General features: G+C 39.1%; 1 protein-coding gene across 8 annotated transcripts in view; it reads left to right on the top strand.

Moving 5' to 3' along the window:
* Positions 1-17,697, top strand: part of LOC132403025 (1-phosphatidylinositol 4,5-bisphosphate phosphodiesterase beta-1) — a 1,013,243-nt gene that overhangs the window by 229,212 nt on the left and 766,334 nt on the right. The window lies entirely within an intron of this gene.

The following is a 17,697-nucleotide window of genomic DNA, read 5'->3' as shown; positions in this document are numbered from 1 at the left end:
CAACAGTGTCCATATGGGTGTGCTTAAATCCAAGTTATGGTCTTGAGTGTTGTGTTTTCTTTCTAAGTCATCCCTTTCATTGTGTGTCTCCCTTGAACACGTCAGTATAAAACTGATTTAAAATTAATGACGTATGCTGACATTGAAATCAAAACCATGGATCTCCCACTCACACAGCCAGTTTTCAGTCCATGTTCCTGCCTGTCTGAGCCTAGGACTGTCACATCTTGTATATCCACAGCTCATCCACCACCTACTGTCAACAAAGGTTCCATTTATCTCCATTGCAACTGTCTTCAAAGTAATATCACCTGATCTGAAATGGTTGTTTTCTGTAAATGTCGGGCTGCAGTGACTGTTCTGTCAGTGAAAGATTAGTCAGCTCCTCCTGCCATTGATGTACAAACCCTTGACTCTTTCTCAGATAGCTGCACAAATATGCTTCCTCTCTCTCCCCCTTAAACCCCACCTTACCCTGCTCCTACTCTCTTTCCCAACCCTTGCCCTTTCCCTTATCTTCCCACTTCAAACATAACAGAGAAGGTCATCAATGTTCATAAATGGTTGAACAAATCTTACCGTGAAAAGAATACTTCATTTTATGAGACTATAAAATATAGGAGTCGAATTGGGTCATTTGGCCCACTGAGTCTGCTCCAGCATTTCATCATGGTTGATCCAGCTTTCCTCTCGGCCCCAATCCTGCCTTCTCCCCGTATCCCTTCATGCCCTGCCCATGTAATTTTGATATTAATCTTAGTGTTCTGGACTACCTGACTAGTTTTTTTTTCAGTTTAGTGTGTATATATTTTGGGCTTATCAAGACAAAGAATATTAATGTTGGGAATTTTCTACTTTGGTCTTTCCATGTGGGTAATAAACAGTTGCAAATCAAAAGTAAAATATGCCAACTTTGCATATCATTATCAGTCCCTGAAGAACATCATCTCACTTCACTATCACGATGTTCATAGACTTTTCACCACAGCCACCTTGTGGCTGCTTTTCAGTGGGTTGAAAATTTATGCCAAATTAAGTCTTATCCTGCTGAGCAGGTTGAAGCCTCCCAGAGACTGGGGCAATGCTTTCCAAATCAATAATTAATTTGGAAAGATCTTTTTTCATTATACACATTGTGTTCTTGCAGACCCCTATAAAGCAGCCAGCAAACACTTGCTTTATAGTGCACTAAAAGTGCCCTGTTAATTAAGCTGTGTTCTAATTCTATCATTTTATCATAAACAGCAATCTGCCACAATTATTCTTCACACTTGAACCATTCAGCAGTCCCATTTTTAGCTGTGTAGAGCATTTCATGAGAATGTGCAGCTTGAGTGCAAGGCTAATTGGATTCATTTTAATGTAATTGGAAATACAGTGGATTCCGGTTAATTGGGCTATCGATTAATTGGGGCAGCCACTTATTTGGAACAACTCTTAAAGAAGAAAAACTAATCAAGAAAGTTGTTAAGATTCCGTTTCTTTATTTGGGACACTATGCCTCTTAATTGGGGCAGGAGACTGTTGTTGAACACACTTGTGTTATCGTCAGACACTACACCATGCTCAGAGTAAACAGTTTTTAAATAATGATGGTTCCATGTATTTGTATTCAAAAAGCAATCATTGTTGTCACTCGTAGTGGATCAGAAATACGCAGTAAGACAATTCTGAATTGTTTTGCACACTGTGGTTTCAAGATTTCAGGCTTGGGGTTGCCAGAAACGGATGAGAGTGACAATGAAATTATCTCACTACTCCAACAAGTCTAGAAGAATTTGAAGGGTATTGACAATAATCTTGAATGCTATAAAGAAAATAAACTTTTGAAGAATACAGTCATTGAAAGCATTGTTTGAAGGCAGTCCATTATCTGCATGAGGTGCTTGCACTCATTGTGTTTGTTCATTGTGTACTCTGGATGAATTCCTCCATTGATATGTAACTATTAGCAAGTAATAGACAGTTTTATAAGGTAGTACTGTTGGTTGTGTTTTGATCTGTTCTGATTTCATTTAAATACATAATTTGTGACTCAATTTGTCTTTTTTTATATACCCTTTTAACTATTTCCATGAAACTGGTGCTAATTGGGGCAGCCAGTTAATTGGGCCAGAACATCCAGGTCTGGTGTGTCCCAGTTTGACTGGAATCCACTGTATTTGGTAGAACATTTTATAGACAACCTTCATACTACATTTGTTGCTACTGTTTTATTTTCATTTATTCCTTTTCCCCACAAGCATTTGTATTTTAATTTAAATATGTAATTACAAATCTGAAGCCTATCAGGATTTTTAATGGAGTGGAGAGTTTTACAATAAATGGTCAATAATAATAGCCTTCACAAGCAAAACAAGATGGCAAGGTTTTCATTATTTCCATTGCATAATCTATTTATTGCCAAGCTAGTACTGTGGATTATTTCAAAACACTCCTAAACACGTAGTTTTTTGAATTTGGCCTACTTCTAGGATCAGTTAATGTCTGTTGATTATACTTATGTAATTTGGTATATTTGATTACATTTTATTCGACATAGTGTTTGTCTTTAATTGTTAATTTTGTTGTCTTTTTAAGATTATATTGATTTATCTTTACAACCTATGTAAAACACTTTGAGGATACATCTTAACGTATGAGAGTTGCTATATAAATAGTTAATATTATTATTTAACGTGACATAGTATCTGATTTTGTTGGCTCAGTTATTAACTGTAGACCAATCCAAGACAATCTTAATGTTTGTGCAGAATTGGCTTATGATAGTTCACACTGGACCAATCATTATGACATTAGAGAACATCAGCTGGCCTTTCGAAGCAGTGCCATCATCTAGTGATCTTGGGAAACAGACAGGATAACATTACTCTGACAAGCACCTGAACTTGTAATCAGACCATCAGAACGGATGTAAACTATATGGTCAGTTAGACACATTTCTCAAGGACACCTAGCACTTATCAATAGGTACCACAGTGTGAAGCTTTCTTTCTCTGCCTTAACAATGATTGTTCTGTTAAAGGGTTTTCAACCTGAAACATTAACTCCATTTCTCCCACTACAGATGCTGCCTGATCTGCTAAGTATTTATAACTTGTTCTGTTTCGATTTTAGATTTAAAGCATTTGCGGTTTTTAACTTTTCTTAAATTTTCTGATCTATCCAAGTCTGTCTACTAGTGTTTCCGGCAAGAAGGCGCCAGCGACCAACGGCAGCATCCTGCAGACAGTTCACAAAATTACTTCTCTCCTCCTTTCAAATATACTTGTACTACTAATCTGCGTGCAAGTGGAGCCTTTAATTTGCAATTTGAAAATGAAAATGACGGAGCTTGAAATTGTGATCGGTTGCATTACTTACTGATTAAAATGTTGAGCAAGGTTGAAATCGATGAGGACAAGAGTGGAAGGCAAGCGGGTGTTCAGCCCTGTCTGCCTGCATTTGACTATTTTCCCTTTTCCTCTCGCTCGCTACTGCCAGAGGAAGGTGTAAGATTCTTGGGGCTTGGCAAGATTTAATCAGGGTGGCCTGTGGATTGGACTCATTTTTAGAGGACTCTGTGGAGTTTCTGGTTATTCCTTACTTTTCTATTGCTGCTCTCGAAGGATTTTGATCAGGGCTCTTCAACACGGACTGGTTCTGAGGCCTGCAGTTGACGAATGACTCAGCACTAAGTTGAACTGAACTGAACATTCCTAGATTGTTTCAAAGACTCCGCAGTTTGATGTTTAAGCTTCAGTGTGTTATTTGCTCATTTTTTGCCATTTGCATGATTTGTTATTTCTTCCTGCGTTGGGTGTTTGATGTTTTCTTTGATATTCCATGGTGTTTCTTTGTTTAATGGCTGCCTGGCTGGAAGACAAATCTCAGGGTTGTTTACTGCGTACATACTTTGGGAATAAATGTACTTTGAAATCTTGGAAATCAATTTTCACCTCTTAACCATTACCACCAAGGCAAATTATCTGGTCACTTATCTTACTGATATTTGTGTGAAATATGTGTGAAAGTTGGCTGCCATTTTTCCAATGGTTGCTCTAAATGACTTGCAGCAAATTAAATACCTCCTGATTTTTCAAAAAGTGCTGTGGAAATGCAATTTCTTTCTTCGCTGTCTTGAAACCGAATGGGTTGCATTTCCCATTGTTCCATTTGTATCACTGTTTCAGCCTGGTACAGTAGCATAACGTTAGCAGGACATTATTAGAGAGCAGGGTGTCAGAGTTTGGAGTTGAATCACAGCATCCTCTGTGATGTGTGGAATGCATCCCCCATGGAATGCGTGGGTTTTCTGGTTTCCTCTTGCAGTCCAAAGACATACCAGTTAGTTGGTTGATTGGTCATTGTAAAATTGTTCTGTGATTAGGCTAGCGTTAAATCTGGTGTGGCTCGAAAGGCAGGAAGGGTCAATTCTGCACAGTATCTCTAAATAAATAAATGTTAACTATCCGTTGCTTTCTGGAAATACATTGGAAGTGATGAGTGGATGCTGCTGATTAGATTCAACTGTTTAGAATGCCACTGTTCTAAGAGTGAGGAAACCTTATGCATTAAGCAGACATGATGGAAATGACAATGTGCAAGAGCTGTCTTTATTCTGTCACATGAAGCCCATTAAAAGCCTCCTTGTTGCTTGAATACCTTCTGGAACCTTTCCAACATCTTGTTTAATAGACAAAGCTAGCAAAGATAAATGCGGTCTACCATAAACAGATTCCGGACATTAGCTTAGAGTCTACAAGACTCTGAGCAAACACTAGCTCTTTGTTTTCCAGGCTACGTGTTTATTGCGTAGTTGTACAAATTTGTTGAAAAGTCAGCAAGGTAGGTGAATAAACAGTCCTCTTGTCCTCTTATCTCTTGTCCTCTTGTCTTGTCCTCTTATCATACATAATGTAAATTAGATCTCATGCTGATAATGGCCATGTAATGATGGTGTGAAGCTAATGACATGGACATCATAATGTAGCAAGTTCATAATTCAAGAAAACTATTGAAGGTTGGTCCAAATTATTGTTGTTGAGCTGGACCCAGTTTATCGTTGTGCAGCCAGAGTAAGATTCTTCCTCCAGGTTCTTCCCTAGTATCCAAGCAGTGGAACATATAGTCGTAGCGACACGGGTTCAATTCCTGCCGTAAGGAGTCAGAACGTTATTCTTCTGACCACGTGCATTTCCTCTGGGTGCTTCTGTTTCCTCCCACAGTCCAGAGATGTACCTGTAAGTTGTCCTGTGATTAGACTCGGATTCAATTGGGCGTTGCAGGGCAGGGCAGCTCGAAGGGCTGGAAGAGCCTTTTCTGTGCAGTATCTTAATAAATGAAAAATGAATATCTTGGCTCATTGCTGGGATAGATCAATGCACACTGCAGGTGCCAGGCAGTCCTGTGTTGATTGTAAAGTGGTATTGTGAGCATCTGCCTGCTTTTCACCACCGAGCAAACTGATTTCTATCTTCTTTGAATTTCATCAACACCCAGTATGCCGTAATCTTCAATTCGTGCACCTCTTTGATCTGAGCAAATGGTTAATAACTACGATTAGAAGTTTCTTAATAGAGAGTAGGGTTTAAGGACTATTTCCCAAGAGATGCAGGAAGCAGAAAGCAGCTTCAATCAGTGATCACTTTGGTGATGAACGGAACACAGGGCCTGGGATGGCATATTTCAGATTTGCAAATGGAGATAAAATAGAGAGAATGTTATAAATAATTCTGAAGCCCATGGGATGTTATTAGTAGAACTTAATAGTGAAAAAATGGGCAAGAAGATGGCATATAGAATTCAATGTAAGTTGATTTGAAAGCTAAAATGTTAAAGAGATTGTACTTTTGTGATTACTTGCTCATTAAATTAAATATCAAAATGTCAAAGACGTGATCTTTGAAGAATGGGTTAGGGTTGCTGATGGAAGGTCACAGGTGTTAGAGCAAAGAAGTGATTAGAATTGTGGTTGTATTACAGGACTTCTGGTCCAAAAATGGGACTTCAAATCATACCGGAACAGTGGTTTCATCATGGCAGCTGTATTATAAATAATGAATATTATAGGGCATAAAATTGCATAAAGGCTTACCCAGTACACTAATCTACTTGATTGACTCTGAAACGGCTGAGGTATCTACACTATTGTAGGGCAACTTGTAACAGATGATCAGTGCTGGCCTTACCGAGCATCGCCCATATCTATAACTGAATTAAAGAACTCTCTTCATATAGCAGCAATGTTACAGCTTACAAAGAATGATAAGCTTTCTCCCCAAGCTATACTATTGCGACTATGATTTGAGCAATACTAGAAACCTGAAATATAATGCAGTATCTCTAAGATGTCTACCATCAAAGATACCCACCATCTGGGCGATACCATATCCTTGCTGCTACCATTTGACAGGAGCTACAGAAGCCTGAAGTCCCACACCACTAGGTTTAATAGTAGCTCCTTCCCATCAACCATTTGGTTCCTAATCAACCATAATAACTACAGTATAATAACACTATCTTCTAACTTGGTGGACTTACAGTAGTTCTTTTTTGTTCTCATTGTATTCTTTCATGTAAGATTTATGTCTAACTTATGTTTAACTTGTCTTTTTCACATGGATGTTGTGTATCTGTTGCTGTGTGCCTGTGATGTTTCTCATTGCATCTGTGAATGCATGGACCATAAACTTGATTTTGACTTTGACTTCCGATCAGTCATGAGCAACCATACAACTACACTGAACTACATGAAAATAACACAGAAAAAAAAATTACACTGGACTACAGACCTGCCCAGGACTGCATAAAGTGCACAAAACAGTGCAGGCATTACAATAAATAATAGACTGGACAATAGGCACAGTAGAGGGCAGTAAGTTGGTGTCAGTCCAGGCTCTGGGTATTGAGGAGTCTGATAGCTTGAGGGAAGAAACTGCTACATAGTCTGGTTGTGAGAGCCCAAGTGCTTCGGTGCCTTTTCCCAGACGGGAGGAGGGAGAAGAGTTTGTATGAGGGGTGCGTGGGGTCCTTCATAATGCTGTTTGCCTTGTGGATGCAGCGTGTGATGTAAGTGTCCATGATGGCGGGAAGAGAGACCCCGATGATCTTCTCCGCTTCAAGGCTATTAAGGACAAAGTTGATGAGCTGAGTGAGACTGAGGGGCTGCTGTCCGTATACATCTTCTACACATGACTGGGCCGTGAAACCGAGGCGTTCTCTCAGTTAACCAGATGGACTGTATGGCATCCTCAGGCAAAGTTAGAAACTGAAACATGAGGATCCAGTATAGAAAATCATGCAGTGCTTGTCTGATGAAATAGATGAGCTTTTATGCAACTGCTTTGATTCAGTAGTCTGATCCATGTTCAAAGACTGATAGGCTGGCTTAGATCATAAATGGATTTTTTTGTAGCTATATTTACTTGGACACAGTCTATAGAGCTGAGGCAAAGCACCAGTGTCAGCAAGACCTTGACTTCAGGAGGAGGAAACCAGAGGTCCATGAGCCAGTCCTCATCGAGGAATCAGAGGTGGAGTGGGTCAGCAACTTTAAATTCCTCAGTGTTAGTATTTCAGAGGACCTGATCTGGGCCCAGAACGTAAGCACAATTATGAAGAAAGCATGGCAACACCTCTTTTTCATAGGAGTTTGCAAAGAATTGACATGACATCTAAAACTTTGACAGAATTCATTAGATGTGTCGTAGAGAGTATATTGACTGGCTGCATCACAGCCTGGTATGGGAACACTGGTATCATTGAACAGAAAATCCGACAAAAAGTAATGGATATGGCCCAGTCCCTCATGGTTAAATCCGTCCCCAGTACTGAGCAGATCTCCTTGGAGCAATGTCACAGGAAAGCAGCATCCATCATCAGGGACCTGCACCATCCAGGTCCTGTACTCTTCTTGCTGCTGCCATCAGAAAGAAAGCACAGGAGCCTCAGAACTCACACCATCTGGTTCAGGAACATTTATTACTCCTTAACCATCAGGCTCCTGAAACAGAGGGAATAACTTCACTTGTCCCACCACTGAAATCTTCCCACAGCCAATGGGCTCACTTTCAAGACTGCACTTCTGGGAGTATATCAAGGCCCTTTAGATCATGTAATATAAGTTTACTGAGCTGGTGCTTGGATAAGGGCCAGATGTTTAGTGTCTAGTGGAGCTTGTTCTTACTGAGGCAAAGATAGGTGAGAGGTGGCTTGATAGTGGTGAGTAATTAATGAGAAGTGAGTTACATTGATGAAAGCTTCAGTGAACAGAGGATGGAAATTTAAGTGATTGTTAAAATGTGACCAAGACATGGGGAAAGTTTTATTTTTTTAACAAGTCCGTTGATCCGAGTGTTGATCATCTGGAGAGTGCTTTCAGAAAAAATAAACATCCAAAATAGAAATGAGAAAATATTTGAAAATATCAGGGAAAGAGTAAGATACAGAATCATTCAGGTAGCTCTATCAAGGAACTGGCACAGGCAAGATGGGCTGAGTGGACGTACAATTGTTTGATGAACTCACGAATCTCTGAAGTTACAGCAGGTTCTCCTATTGTTCATTTAAATTAATGATTGTGATCAAAACTTTTGTGTTTGATTTCTACTGGGATAGATTTTCAGTGATACTTTGATCTTCTGAATAACAGTGAAGGGTGGAAACAATTGCTTGGGTCTCTCTGATTATTTTGAGAAAGATCTAAAAAGAGGCTTCATCCAGTTCTTGGCTGAATGCACATTTAATCGTGTTATTAGAGAGTGATGGACTGGACACTGTTTCCAGAGCAGAACTTCTGATCTATGTTTCTCCAGTCTTGAAGAAGGGAAGGACAGACAAAGGCTGTGCAGGTTTCAAAGTTATTGAGAATGAACAGGTTAAATAAGGCAACTCCACATCCTCCTTCATCTAGTGTTTTGACATTCTGTGAATTTTACAATTCCTATATTAGCAATTAGACCCTGAATTTTGATCAGAACAATCCCTGAATGATGGGAACTTAGCTTCTGGTCTGGTTGCAGCTCAAGGCAATGTTTTGGATGTATGAGTGAATTTCCACTCCGGATCTGTGCCTAAGATTTTTTCAAGGTTGGCAGCTTTGGACAGCATGTCTGTGATAAACTCTACATCGATGCACCTCTGTCAAATGTCACTGCAGTGCTCATTTGTTACCTTGTCTCATGATCTTCTGATACGATGATCTGATATCCTCATCTCAGTTTGTATGGATTTGTACCTTTCTACAATCTCCTCTGACCCCTGTGTACTCTACATTTCTCCTGATTTCCTTCACACCAGCACTGGAGGTAATCCCTTTGGCACCCAAGACCCAAATCTCCAGAATCACTTACCTCAAGGTTTCTTCCCCCTTTTTTTTCCCCATTTGCAGAGCTCCTTGAGTCCTATTCCTTCTGGATTTTGATCATCTGCCCTAATATCTCTGTGTCACATTTTGTCTGAATGGGTTGATTTTATGAAACAAGCTGCTATGCTTTACTGTATTAGGGCAGCCTGTTGATGGGAAGTGGTTGCCACTGGCAACCTTTATTGCCTATCCTAATTGTCAAGGAAGTTGACTTTCCACCCTTTTGGTAGATCTTGACTCACACATAAACAAGATTGGGTAAGCTTAGCAGATTTCCATCCTCAAAGGAGCCTTGTAAACCTGATGAGTTTTTAATGATGATCAGGTACTTTCTTCCTTGGCTACTGCTTGTATCCTCTATGGAGAAAAGTATGTAAAATGACTGTTTATCTGCCTCCTCCTTGGTTTCCATTATCAATTCCTCTGCTGCTTTCCGTACAGCACAAGTGCTCACTTTCTCAGTTCATGGCAGCCATTACTGAGATTAGCTTCTCTTAATTCCAAGTTTATTTAATCAGTTCACCACACATGCAGTTTGATGGTCAGATGATACCTCTTCCGAATCCTCACCAACTGGTGATTTTTTTTTCAGTTCTGTCACCGATGCAACAGCTTGATAAATGAAAAGTGAACAGTGTGCTATCCCAAGCCAGCACCTTCCAGTTCCCTGTAAAAACAAATTTATGTATTCGTGTCCACGTGTGAAATGATGTTATGTATGGATAAAGAGATTTTTGGAGCATAGTTTCCATGGATGAGTTATTTTTAAGATTCATTCGACTGTTCTTATCATAATGAACCTTGGCAGTTTCATTTCTGGCACCAAATCCATTATTAAATGAAACAGCCACATGGAACTCACAAACGAAATGAAAGAAATCCAACTGAAAATAAGCTGAATAATGGGGAGGAGGGTGCAGGCAATATTTAGGAATATAGAAGCCTACCCTTTGGGAGCAGAGCTGCATCGCTCAACCCATCAAACGTGTATATCATTTAATAAGATCCTGGTTGATCTAATGACAAGGTCATTGGATGAAGGGTCTCGGCCTGAACTGTTGACTGTACTCTCTTCTATAGATCCTGCCTGGCCTGCTGAGTCCCTCCAGCATTTTATTGCTTGGATTTACAGCATCTGCAGATTTTCTCTTGTTTGTCAATTCCATATTCCTGTCTAGCTCTGGTAACCTTACATTCCCACAATTTACAGGTTTCTGTTCAGCTCTGTCTTTATATTCAACAATTCTGCTTCCACCACCCTCTTGGGGAAAAGAGTTCCAAAGACTCGTGATCTTTAGAGAGAGAGATTACAAAGCACTATTTCACCTCCATTTTAACTTCGTATTTTTCCTGTAGGGGAAACATCCTTTCATATTCACCTTTCAGGACCTTTCCGAATCTTATGTATTCCCATCAAGTCCCCTCACACTCTTCTAAGTTTCAGGAAGCAGAGCATATCTATTTTTTTTCTTTAACAGACTAGTCCCTTCCACATACTTGTTTAGTAAGAAGTTTCTTTGAACTGCTTTCATTGTGTTGACATTCTTCAATAAAGAGGCTGATACCATAGACAGTAATTCAAATCTGGTCTCATCAATGCCCCATTTAACTGAAGCGTATCTTTCTACCTTTGTGCAGCACTGTGCAGCTGGGCTGTTGGACTTCCTAATCAAAAGGCTTCAGATAGTCAGGAGGCAGAACCGCCCCTCGCTCCCCGTCATCCGTGCGGAGCCCATTGCTGTACATCTGCTCACATGTCACTATACTGTCAAACATCTGAGTGACCACATTGTCAAGTTCACCGATGACATGACAGTGGTGGGATTCATCACTAGCAATAATGAGACGGCTTACAGAGAAGAGCTGGAATAGCTCGAGGCCTGGTGCCAGGCAAATAACCTATTCCTCAATGGCGACAAGACAAAGGAGATGGTTATCGACTTCAGGAGTACTTGCACCATTCAAGCCCACTTTACATTAGTGGCACAACAGTGGAAACTCAATCAGCTTCAAACTCCAGGGAGTGCACATCACATACAATCTCTCATGGTCCTGGAACATATCCTACACAGTCAGAAAAGCTCACCAACACCTCTACTTTCTGAGGAGGCTGAAGAGAGCTGGACTTTGCACATCCATACCCATGTCATTCTACAGATGGGCAGTAGAGATCTTCCTGACAAGCTGCATCTCTGCTTGGTATGGAAACCATACTGTGGCGGACAAAAAGGCTATACGGCAGGTAATCAAAAGTGCCCAGTGCAGCACTAGCACCAGCCTACTTGCCATCAAGGGCGCATATATAGAAAGATGCTGGAAAAGAGCCAGTAACATGATGAAGGATCCCACCCACCCTGCTCGTGGACTGTTTGTCCCACTCCCATCGGGGAGGAGGCTACTTGGCAACCACACCAGGACCACCAGACGCAAAAATAGTTTCTTTCCCCAAGTAGTAAAACTGATTAAGACCTCCATCCACAAACTCCACCAGTACTTTATTTTTCCTCAGTCACCTTATGTACAGCTTAGCATCCCTTTAGAATGTACAGTACAATAAATCAATCTATATAAGCTTTCTTATGTATTTATATTTATTGTGTATGTTTTTATTATTATTGTGTTCTTTATCAAAGGTTTCAAAGGCATATTTAATGTCAGAGAAATGTATACAAAATACATCCTGAAATGCTTTTTCTTCGCAAACATCCACAAAAATACAGGAGTGCCCCCAAAGAATGAACAACAGTTAAATGTTAGAACCCCAAAGTTCCCCCTCCCAGCTCCCCTCCTTCCCACGTGTAAGTGGCATCAAGCAATGATCCCTGTCCTCCACCAGCAAAAAAAGGCATCAGCACCACCACCGAACACTCAGGCATGCAGCAAAGACACAGACTTGCAGTACCCCAAAGACTACTAGTTCACCCAGTATTTGACATACCACAGGCTCTCTCTCTCCCTGATAAGGGAAAGCGAAGTGTCTCCATTTCACAGCGAGAGGAGAGACATAACAAACAATTCACTGGTTTATGATGTTAAAAGTCCGTTACGTCACTTTTTCCGAGCTCTGTGCCCAAAGATCTCAGGTCTTAGGGCACACAGCCGTAGAACTTCTGACTCCCATGACACAGCGATCTCCTGCCATGACACCAATCTTCGATCTGCCCATCTCCAGAACCATGAGATCTTGGACCTCCAAAGGCGAGCGAAGCTCTTAGTTCATGTCCTTGGCATGTTGAATAACGGCCACTCATGAAACCCCAAGAGTGGGTCCCATTCCTGCAAAGAACCGAAGTCAATGTGAAACTCCAGGTCAGAGTCTTCAAAAGAACCCTGAAAGGGAAAAATAGAGATACAGGTGTGTTCCCCCCCCCCCCTTTACAAAGGTAGAGTATTCCTATGAAACCTTTCTTAAGCCAAAATGGCGTAAAGCGAAGAACCATTAAGTTATATGGGAAAAATTTCCGTAAATGCGAAAATCCTCTTTGTAATACGAAAACAGGTTACTAATGTAGGTCTTTTGTAAAAGCGAAGTGGCGTAAGAGTGGGGGACACCGTATTAAGATGGAAATAGAGCTATTTCCGAAGATGCAAGCAAAGGAGACGCCGTTAGACGCCATTAACTCTCCTAAGCTCCCCTTATTGTTTTTTAGTGCTGCATCATGTCAGGAATAACAATTATTTTATTACACTTGTGTACATGAAATGTCATTAAACAATCTTCAATCCTGAATCTTTGAATAACAGTATGACCTTTGCTAATGCTTACATGTTGGACCTACATGTAAGCATTTTGCACCACCGGACTCCGCAATATTTCACTATTACGATGAATTGTTTTCTTAATTTATTTTCCTGCCAATATGGAAGCTTTTACATCTTCTTACACTATATAGCACTTGATTGATTTTTTTGCCCACTCACTTAACCTATCTGTATCACTTTATTTCATCCTTATTTCTTTTCCATAAACGACTGTTCATTTCTCTGTCATAAGCAAATTTAGCAATAATAAATAAGTGCTTTCATTGAGTGTGCTATATAAATTGTTTTAAAAAAATCAGTCCCTATGCCAATTCCTGTGGCACATCTTGTCAATTCCCCCTTTCCCTTTATCCCGCTGGTTTTATGTTACATCCTACATCATTAGCTTTGATTCCTCAAAACCATATTAACTTTGTCTGATGACCTTGGCTTTTTACCAAATGCCCTGCTGTATTGATAGTAGCTTCTGCTCTTCCCCAAACATTGGCTTCAATCTCACTGATCCATGACTTCCTGCTTTATACTCCTCTCTATATTTGAGTAAAGGAGTTAGATTTAAAATTTACTAACATAATGGAACCATCCATATTTCTCGGGAATGTTTGAAACATAAAACCATTGCATTGAATGCCTCATGAGTCACTCGTATTAAAATCCACTGATGAAGTTGATCAAGTCCCATTACTTCCCAGTCTGTATCTCCAATAATTTGTTCTGGTCATTCATTTTCTGGAATTCCTGCTCTCATTTTCCACTTCCTGATATCTGGTCTGTGTCTCGTATCCTCTATTGTGAAGACTGGTGCAAAATACCTGTTTAATTCACTGGCCATCTCCATATTTTGAATTCCCAAGATCTATTTTCTACAACAGAGATGCTCACTTTGTTATTTGTTTGAATTAACTACATAAACTTTTAATATTTATATATATTTATCTTTTCGGCTAGTTGTATAGCATACTTTGATTTTTTCCTTCTTAATCTTTGAATCATTCATGGGTGTTTTTAATATTCTGCACAATCTTCTGACCTGCCAAATGTCTTTATGCTATTATATACTTTGACTCTGTATCTCACATTTCAGATCAGACATGGATGTTTGATTTTCCTTGTGGGATATTTCCTTCTCATTGGAAGATGTCCATTCTATGTATTCTGAAAAAACTTGAAATGCCATTCATTAACAGAACTAGTTCTCCATCTTCTCCATGCTCCCCATTCTTCATAAAGGTCACACACCCTGCAATATTCAGACCCCAGTCTCTAGATATGTCTCTGCAATGGCTGTCAGATCATTGTGATTGATTGAAGAGTTATTCTGAGGAGAGAATTAACATATTCATTGTGCTGTTAATGTGATAGTTGACTGACTCACCCGTTCGTTAATAATAGTGCAGAGGTTTAGGTATATTTTAGTGTTGTCAAATTTGGAGAAAAAAGGACAATGAAAGCAGCTACTCTCACATGACAAAAGATGGAGAAATGCAGCGTTCATGATCTGTTCCTTTGGGTTTCTACAAAAGGGTGGAGACAACAGAAGGGAAATTTAGACTTTACCATTGTGTGGCACCAGCAGTACCTAATATTACCGTTCTAGAATAAGCTGTAGCTTCAGCATAGCAGATCCAACATAGTTATAATGATTGGAAAATTCCTGGGTGGATCCCGGCCACCAAAAGCAGAACAACTGCTAGCCAGCGATTTATCCTCTAGTGGTTATATCACCCTAGTGGTTTGCAGTGTTGTCAACCAATTTGCCATTAACCTGGCTATTGATGCTCTCTTTAGGTGCAGAAATACCTCATTACATCTTTGGTTTGGATGTACCAAAAGTCCTGAATTTCTTTGAAGGGAGAGCAACCATCCTTGATATCCAGTCAGAGCTTGACTGAGTGTGGTATCCGGGGATCAAACGGAATCAGATGAAAAGTTCTCATTGTCAGAAACATATCTCACACAAAGGAGGATGGTTAAGATTGCTGAGGGTCACACATCATTCCTCAGTTCCACAGGTCATGGTCCATTGTATTCAACTCGTTCATTGCGTATTTTGGTCGTGGAAAGGTTAGAAATGGGGACAGTTGTTTATGACACCTCAGTGTTTGGTTACATTTACAATGCAGCAGTATCTGGACTAAATTTAAGTTGTGCTGATAAGTTACATGTTTGCACAAAACCTAACAAGTGAGGTGCAAAACCGACCTCTTTCCTTCTAAATCTTTTTATTAATATTAGTAATATGGACAGAATACAGATGATATATTGATAAAGAAATTACCAACATACACATTCCATTACATATGAAAAAAAAACATACATAATAGTTACAATATAAATGAGTTTACCAAGACATAAGCCATAAGATATATGCATGGACATAGTAACTCTAAATATTTCATAATGTATAATATAAAAAAAACAGAAAAAAGAAAAAAAAAACAAAAAAAAAGAAAAATTATATAATGCAGAACTAGCTAATCTAATCTAATAACTATAACTAATAAGTAATATAAAAGAAAAAAAACAAAAGAGAAGGAAAAAAAAAGCGGGCTGTTTATAATATCTCACAAAAATAAGTATTCATCAATGCCGTCACTTCCGGTCCTCTCAAAAGACATAAGCTGAAAGCTGGGAAATCAAATGAACTTGGCACAGGGTCATATTACATCATATGAAAATGTTGAATAAATGGTCTCCATAACTTTTCAAATTTAATAGAAGTCTCAAAAGTACCACTTCTAATTTTTTTTAAATTTAAACATAACATAGTTTGAGAGAACCAATTAAATACAGTGGGAGGATTAATTTCTTTCCAATTCAACAATATAGATCTTCTAGCCATCAGAGTTAGAAATGCAATCATTCGACGGGCTGAAGAAGATAAATGCAGTGAATCTAACATTGGTAAACCAAAAATTGCGGTAATAGGATGAGGTTGTAAATCAATATTCAAAACCGCAGAAATAATATCAAAAATATCTTTCCAATATTTCTCCAAAAATGAACACGACCAAAACATGTGAGTTAAAGACGCAATTTCAGAATGACATCTATCACAAATAGGACTTATATGAGAGTAAAAATGAGCTAATTTATCCTTGGACATATGGGCCCTATGTACGACCTTAAATTGTATTAGTGAATGTTTGGCACATAACGATGATGTATTAACTAATTGAAGAATTCTATCCCAATTCTCACTAGAAATACTAAAACTAAGCTCTCTTTCCCAATCCTGTTTAGTCTTATAAAGAGGCTCTGAACGTATCTTCATAATTATATTATAAAGTTTTGAAATAAGCCCTTTTTGAAAAGGGTCTAATTCAAACAAACTCTCCAAAGTATCTGAAGGCACAAAATTTGGAAACGTAGAGAGTACAGAACTTAAAAAATGTCTAATCTGTAAATATCTAAAAAAATGAAATCTCAGCAAGTTATATTTGTTGGATAATTGTTCAAAAGACATGAAACAATTATCTAAAAATAAATCAGAAAATCTTAGTAATCCCTTAGTTTTCCAAGCTGAATAAGCTTGATCTATAATGGAAGGGTGAAAAAAACAATTAGATACAATAGGACTATTTAAAACGAATTGAGTCAACCCAAAAAAACCGACCTCTTGATGTTCAGTGATCAGTTATCACTGATAAAGAAAGTTAACCCAAACCATCAGCTGTTAATTCCTCTCCATTGATGCTGCCTTACCAACTGAGCTCTTCCAGCATTGTGTGGGTGTGGTGTTACCGTATCTCGTTAGCCATGGTCAAGCTTCTGCAATCAAGTCAAGTCACTTTTATTGTCATTTCAAACATAACTGCTGGTACAGTGCACAGTAAAAACGAAACGATGTTCCTTCAGGACCATGGTGCTACATGAAACAACACAAAACTACACTGGACTATGTGAAACAACACAAAACTACATTACACTTCAGACCTACATGGGACTACATAAAACAGTGCAAGATAGAACAAGAATTAATAAACAAGACAATAGACACGGTGAAGGGCAAATTACAATATAATTATAAATGACGTAAATGTAAACAATGTTTTGGCAGGATTTGAAAAAGAAATGAGCAAAAACTACAAAGGGAGCCAACCACAAACTGAGCTGAACCATCCTCAGAAATACTGTGGTTATAAGAGTGGGAGGTGGTTATACATTGATGAACACGTTTCTCTTTGACACCCTCAGGCTTTTACACAAACAATAAAGTACGTCACAAGTGTGGAAGAATATTTGTTACTTGCCTTAATCTGTTCAGTTTAGCAATATGTGAGAAGGTAGGCAAAATCAGGCCTTTTAATTGGCACACTTTCATCATTTTAAACACTCATTCTCTGCTCTTCTGACACACTGACATGCACTGGACAGCATCAGCAAAATGCACTGGCAGTTCCCAAACACATGTACTGGTAGGAAATTCAAAAGCAGCAGATGAATGGAAACACCACAGTATCAGCGTCTCCCTTCAGACTGCACATCTCACCTTGAAAATACATCCTGCATTAAAATACATTGTTCGTAATATGAGAGGGCATATGTTTAATATGACTGAAGGAAAATATGGGGGTTGGGGTGAGTGG

Source organism: Hypanus sabinus, chromosome 12 (assembly GCF_030144855.1).
Source record: "Hypanus sabinus isolate sHypSab1 chromosome 12, sHypSab1.hap1, whole genome shotgun sequence".
In the NCBI taxonomy this organism is placed as follows: Eukaryota; Metazoa; Chordata; class Chondrichthyes; order Myliobatiformes; family Dasyatidae; genus Hypanus; species Hypanus sabinus.
The sequence above is the reverse complement of the archived record's forward strand: the minus strand, read 5'-3'. Positions and strand labels throughout refer to the sequence as shown.